This window comes from Populus euphratica, unplaced genomic scaffold (assembly GCF_000495115.2).
Source record: "Populus euphratica unplaced genomic scaffold, PopEup_1.0 scaffold576.1, whole genome shotgun sequence".
NCBI classification, from domain to species: domain Eukaryota; kingdom Viridiplantae; phylum Streptophyta; class Magnoliopsida; order Malpighiales; family Salicaceae; genus Populus; species Populus euphratica.
This window is the reverse complement of record NW_011500450.1, coordinates 1-6,420: the sequence shown is the minus strand read 5'-3', so window position 1 is coordinate 6,420 and position 6,420 is coordinate 1.

Genomic DNA, 6,420 nt, shown 5'->3' with positions numbered 1-6,420 from the left:
CAAGGTGAAAAGGTTACACTAATCGTGTAAGAATAAGTATAGTATAAACTCAACATGGACTTTTGACACGACTAAAAGATTGATGTCTTCTCCCAAGTGCAGGAGTGTCGAAGTAATAAATAACCCGGCAAGACCGGGGTCGAACCACAAGGAGGTTAATTGTATAAATTATAGATGACAGTAATAAACAACAAAAACAGTAACAACAACAACAACAACAACAATAACAACAACAATAATAATAATAGTAGTAGTAGTAGTAATAATAATAATAATAACAATAAAGAAGAAGGAGAAGAAGAAGAAGATGATGAGAATTTTGAGATGGAATATTAACGTAAAGATTAAACAATGATAACAATAAATGCCAAGGTTAGAGGATCCACTAATGGTATGTCAAACAAGTATAATATAAACTCTTATTATTCAATTGGAAACCACACACAAAGGAGGTTTCAATTAGATTATAGATTGTTAACATGATTACATTAGTCATCTTATTCGATTAATGCTAATACTTGTAAATCTCGTCAAGCATTCACGATTATAACTTATATTAACAACAAATTAAGTTCCTTTCATAGCTCAGGTGTTGGTTATACCATACAGTATGGGCTATAAAAGTGCCAAGCATTTGTTGTACCAAGTGTTATACAACATAAATCAAGATGAGTCATTTAACGAGTAAAGTATTAAAGAGTGAACAAGATAACAAATACAAAACATGTTAGTATCAAACATTAAAGTCCATATTAAGTTTACACTATACTTATTCTTACCCCATTAGTGTAACCTTTTCACCTTGACATAATAAACTTAGCTAGACATAATGAAAGAAAGAAAAATAAATAAACAAAATAAGAACATAAATAATATAAAAGTTAACTAAGTAAATGAAAGGAAATGGAAGACATAAACTTGATATTAATGAAAGTAAAGCATAAACATTACAAAAAATACAAAGAGAGAAAGCGAGAGCATGATCTTGATTTGAAAACTAAGATGCCTAAATGCATGGCAAATGTCTCCTTTTATAGGCCAAAATTGGGAACTATTAATTTGATGACTAATTGATGAGTGGGTGACCAACTCTTGACTTGGTGATAATCCTTATCTTCTCTTGTCTGCCCAAAATGTTATTGATAATGTCAAAATTGGAGCCACTTGAAAACATGAAAGTTGTAGGAAATTGTCTCAGCTTTTTTATGTAAAATATTCAGGTCATTTGGACTTCTAAAACTTCAAATATGGGCCAAACACTGAACAGTGTTTGAGATGGAAGACAGATTCAGACGTCTTTGTTGTTGCTCTAATTTGGACTTGAAAATGATATTTTTAGATCTTGGGCTTCGTATGAAAGTTTTAGGCCTATGTCTTACCTTCTATCCATATAAAGTAGACCTAAATCTAACATCTACAACTCCAGATATGACCCAATTACTAAATAGTGTTCCGGTTTGGATTGCACCAGCATCTCTTTTGTAAGTTTGGCCATCTCTTTGTCCTTTCAATTTCAGTTCTTATATTCATCAATCAATCCTTTCATTTATATGATAGGCCTACATTTAAAATGAACATTTACCACAAATTAAAGGTATCTTATATTATTAGATACGTTATTATAAAACATGCTTTAGTTAAGGAGTTTTGATACTTCTAGTGCAAAATGATGATATAAAACCTTGATAAAAATGCACTTTTAAGTACTAATTAACTTTAATATTTGATACTAACATGTTTTGTATTTGTTATCTTATTCACTCTTAATACTTTGCTTGTTAAATGATTAACCTAGATTTATATTGTATAGCACTTGGTACAACAAATACTTAGCATATTCATAGCCCAACCATATGGTATAATGATTAGTACTTAAAAATGGATTTTTATCAAAGTTTTATATCATCATTTTGCACTTGAAGTATCAAAAACTCCTTAATTAAAGCATGTTTTATAATAACATATCTAATAATATAAGATCCCTTTAATTTGTGGTAAATGTTCATCTTAAATGTAAGCCTATCACATAAATGAAAGAATTGATTGATGAGTTGAAGTACTGAAATTGAAAGGACAAAGAGATGGACAAACTTAGAAAAGAGATGCTGGTGCAGTCCAAACTGGAAGACTGTTCGGTAATTAGGTCATATCTGGAGCTGTAGATCTCGAATTTAGGTCTAGTTTATATGGATGGAAAGGTAAGACATGGGCCTCCAACTTTCATGTGGAGGTCTGGTTCTAAAAAGCTGTTTTTAAGTCTAAATTGTAGTAACAATAAAGAAGTCTGAATCTATTATGTAACCGAGACACTGTTCAGTGTTCAACCTATATCTCGAGTTCTAGAAGTCCAAATGACCTCAATTTTTTTTCTTGAAAAGTTGAGATAATTTCCTAGAACTTTCTTGTGGAAGGTTGGTTTAAATTCTGACATTATCAATGACGTTTTATTCAGACAATAAAAGATAAGGATTGTCACCAAGTCAAGAGTTGGCCACCCACTCATCAATTAGTCATAAAATCAATAGTTCTCAATTTTGACCTATAAAAGGAGGCATTTGCCATGCATTTAGGCACCTTGGTTTCCAGATCAAGATTATGCTCTTGCTTTCTCTCTTTATATTTTTGTAATGCTTTCATTAATATCTTATTTATGCCTTACATTTCCTTTCCTTTATTCAATTAATTTTTATCTTATTTACGTTCTTATCTTGTTTATTTATGTTTCTCTCTTTCATTATGTGTAGCCAAGTTTATTATGTCAAGGTGAAAAGGTTACACTAATAGTGTAAGAATAAGTATAGTGTAAACTCAACATGGACCTTAATGTTTGATACTAACATGTCTTGTATTTGTTATCTTGTTTCCTTTTAATACTTTACTTGTTTAATGGTTAATCTCGATTTATGTTGTATAACACTTGATACAACAAATACTTGACACTTTTATAGCCTAACTGTATGGTATAACCTACACCTGTGCATAAGTTATAATCATGAATTCCTAATAATATTTACAAGTACTAGCATTATTCGAATAAGTTAACTAATGTAATCATGCTAACAATTTATAATCTGATCGAAACCTCTTTTATGTGTGGTTTCCAATTTAATAATAAGAGTTTATACTATACTTGTTTGAAATACCATTAGTGGATTCTCTACCCCTGACATTTGTTGTTATCATTGTTTAATCCTAACATTGATCCCTCATCTTAAAGTTTTCATCAACCTTTTCTTCTTCTTCTTCTTATATTATTATTATTATTATTATTATTATTATTATTATTATTATTATTATTATTATTATTCTTGTTGTTGTTGTTGTTCTTATTTATAATTTATAGAATTAACCTCCTTATGGTTCAACCCCGGTCTTGCCGGGTTATTTATTACTTCAACACTCCTGCACTTGGGAGAAGATATCAATCTTTTGGTTGTGTCAAGTTTTTGGCGTCATTGCCAATTCTTGTATAAATTATAATTATAATTTTGTTTTCTCTTTTTACTTTTCTTATATCTGACTTTGTTTCTTTTTATTTTGTTTTCTTTTTTCTTTTATTCTATTCCTACACGTGTATGAGAATAATAAGAATAACCGTGTTAGAATACTTAGAGACCATATGAATCCTACAAGAACAAGTGCATCATCATGCATGGTTTTTCCCTTTGATGCATCTCATTTTAATTTTAAGCCAGACATTATTCAATTTTTATCTTCTTTTTATGGCTTAGATTTAGAAAATCCATACTTGCATTTAAGAAAATTTAAGGAGGTCTTATTTATGTTCTTATCTTATTTATTTATGTTTCTCTTTCATTATGTTTAGCTAAGTTTATTATGTCAAGGCGAAAAGTTACACTAATGGTGTAAGAATAAGTATAATGTAAACTCAACATGGATTTTAATATTTGATACTAACATGTTTTGTGTTTGTTATCGTGTTTTGGTTATTAAATGTTTAGTCTATATTTATGGGTATAACACTTGGTACAACAAATACTTTGCACTTTTATAGCCCAACCATATGATAGAACCTATACCTGTGCTATGAAAGGAACTTGATTTGTTGTTAATATAAGTTATAATCATGAATACCTAACAACATTTACAAGTATTAGCATTATTCGAATAAGATAACTAATGTAATCATGTGAACAATTTATAATCTGATCGGAACCTCCTTTGTGTGTGGTTTTCAATTGAATAATAAGAGTTTATACTATACGTGCTTGAAATACCATTAATAGATTTTCTAACCTTGACATTTATTGTTATCATTATTTAATCCTCACATTGATCTTCCATCTCAAAGTTCTTATCAACTTCTTCTTCTTCTTCTGCTATTATTATTATTGTTATTAGTATTCTTCTTGTTGTTGTTATTATTGTTGTATTTTAGTTATTTATAATTTATATAATTAACCTCCCTGTGGTTCGATCCCGATCTTACCGGGTTATTTATTACTTTGACACTCCTGTACTTAGAAGAATACATCAATCTTTTGGTCGTGTCGAAAGTCAACCTTGAAATCTCGTGGTAAATTTGGTGTAGATTTCTATTCGAGGATTTCCTAATTCATTCCATATAGTTGTTACCCATGCATGGACTTTAAGAAATCTATCACATTATTTTTGTACTACAATGTCATCCAAAGTAAAACCTTTTCTAGGGTTCAATATGGATTTTTAATGAGATATAGTATACATTTTTTGATTGGAAAGTTGATTCTTTTTTATCATCATCATTATCACTATCGACAATTGAAGGTGGGTATGTTGGGATATGTGAGGATGCCACTGTGTAGAAGGTGGGTCAACTATAAAGACAACAATTGAGCTTTTTAAAGTTGAATTAAAATCATTAGAGACATTATAGTAGGTTTCATCTAAAGAAGAAGTGAGAGAAAATGATATACAGAGTGATTATTACTTAAAAATGCATTTTTATTAAGGTTTTATATCATCATTTTGCACTTGAAGTATCAATAACTCCTTAACTAAAACATGTTTTATAATAACATATCTAATAATATAAGATACTTTTAATTTGTGATAAATTTTTATTTTAAATGCAGGCCTATCACATAAATGAAAGGATTGATTGATGAATTTAAGAATTGAAATTGAAAGGACAAAGAGATGGCTAAACTTCAAAAAGAGATATCGGTGCAATCCAAACCAAAATATTGTTTGGTAATTGGGTCATATCTGGAGCTGTAGATCTTAGATTTAGGTCTACTTTATATGGATGGAAAGATAAGACATAGGCCTACAACTTTTATATAGAGCCTAAGATCTAAAAAGACCATTTTCAAGTCCAAATTGGAACAACAACAAAGAAGTCCGAATCTGTCTTCTATCCCGAGCACTGTTCAGTGTTTCACCTATATCTGGAGTTCTAGAAATCCAAATGAGCTGAATTTTTTACACAAGAAAGCTGAGATAATTTCCTACAACTTATATGTTCAAGTGGTTCCAATTTTGATGTTATCAATGATGTTTTGGGCAGACAAGAGAAGATAAGGATTGTCACCAAGTCAAGAGTTGATCACCCACTCATCAATTAGTCATCAAATCAATAGTTTCTAATTTTAGCCTATAAAAAGAGGCATTTTCCATGTATTAAGGCATCTTGGTTTCCAGATCAAGATCATTTTCTTGCCTTCTCTCTTTGTATTTTTTTGTAATGTTTATGCTTTGATTTCATTAATATCAAGTTTATGCTTTTCATTTCCTTTCATTTACTTAGTTAACTTTTATCTTATTTATGTTCTTATTATGTTTATTTATTTTTCTTTATTTCATTATGTTTAGCTAAGTTTATTATGTCAAGGTGAAAAGGTTACACTAATGGTGTAAGAATAAATATAGTGTAAAGTTACAGGTTACACTAATGGTGTGAGAATAAGTATAATGTAAACTTAATATGGACTTTAATGTTTGATACTAACATGTTTTATATTTGTTATCTTGTTCACTCTTTAATACTTTGCTTGTTAAATGATTAATCTTGATTTATGTTGTATAACACTTGGTACAACAAATGCTTGGCACTTTCATAGCCCATAATGTATGGTATAACCGACACCTGAGCTATGAAAGGAACTTGATTTGTTGTTAACATAAGTTATAATCATGAATGCTTGACGACATTTGCAAGTATTAGCATTAATTGAATAAGATGACTAATGTAATCATGTTAACAATATATAATCTGATTGGAACCTCCTTTGTGTGGTTTCCAATTCAATAATAAGAGTTTATACTATACTTGTTTGATATACCATTAGTGGAACCTCTAACCTTGACATTTGTTATTATCATTGTTTAATCCTTACATTAATATTCCATCTCAAAGTTCTCATCATCATCATCTTTTTCTTCTTATCCTTCTTTTTATTTATTATTATTATTATTATT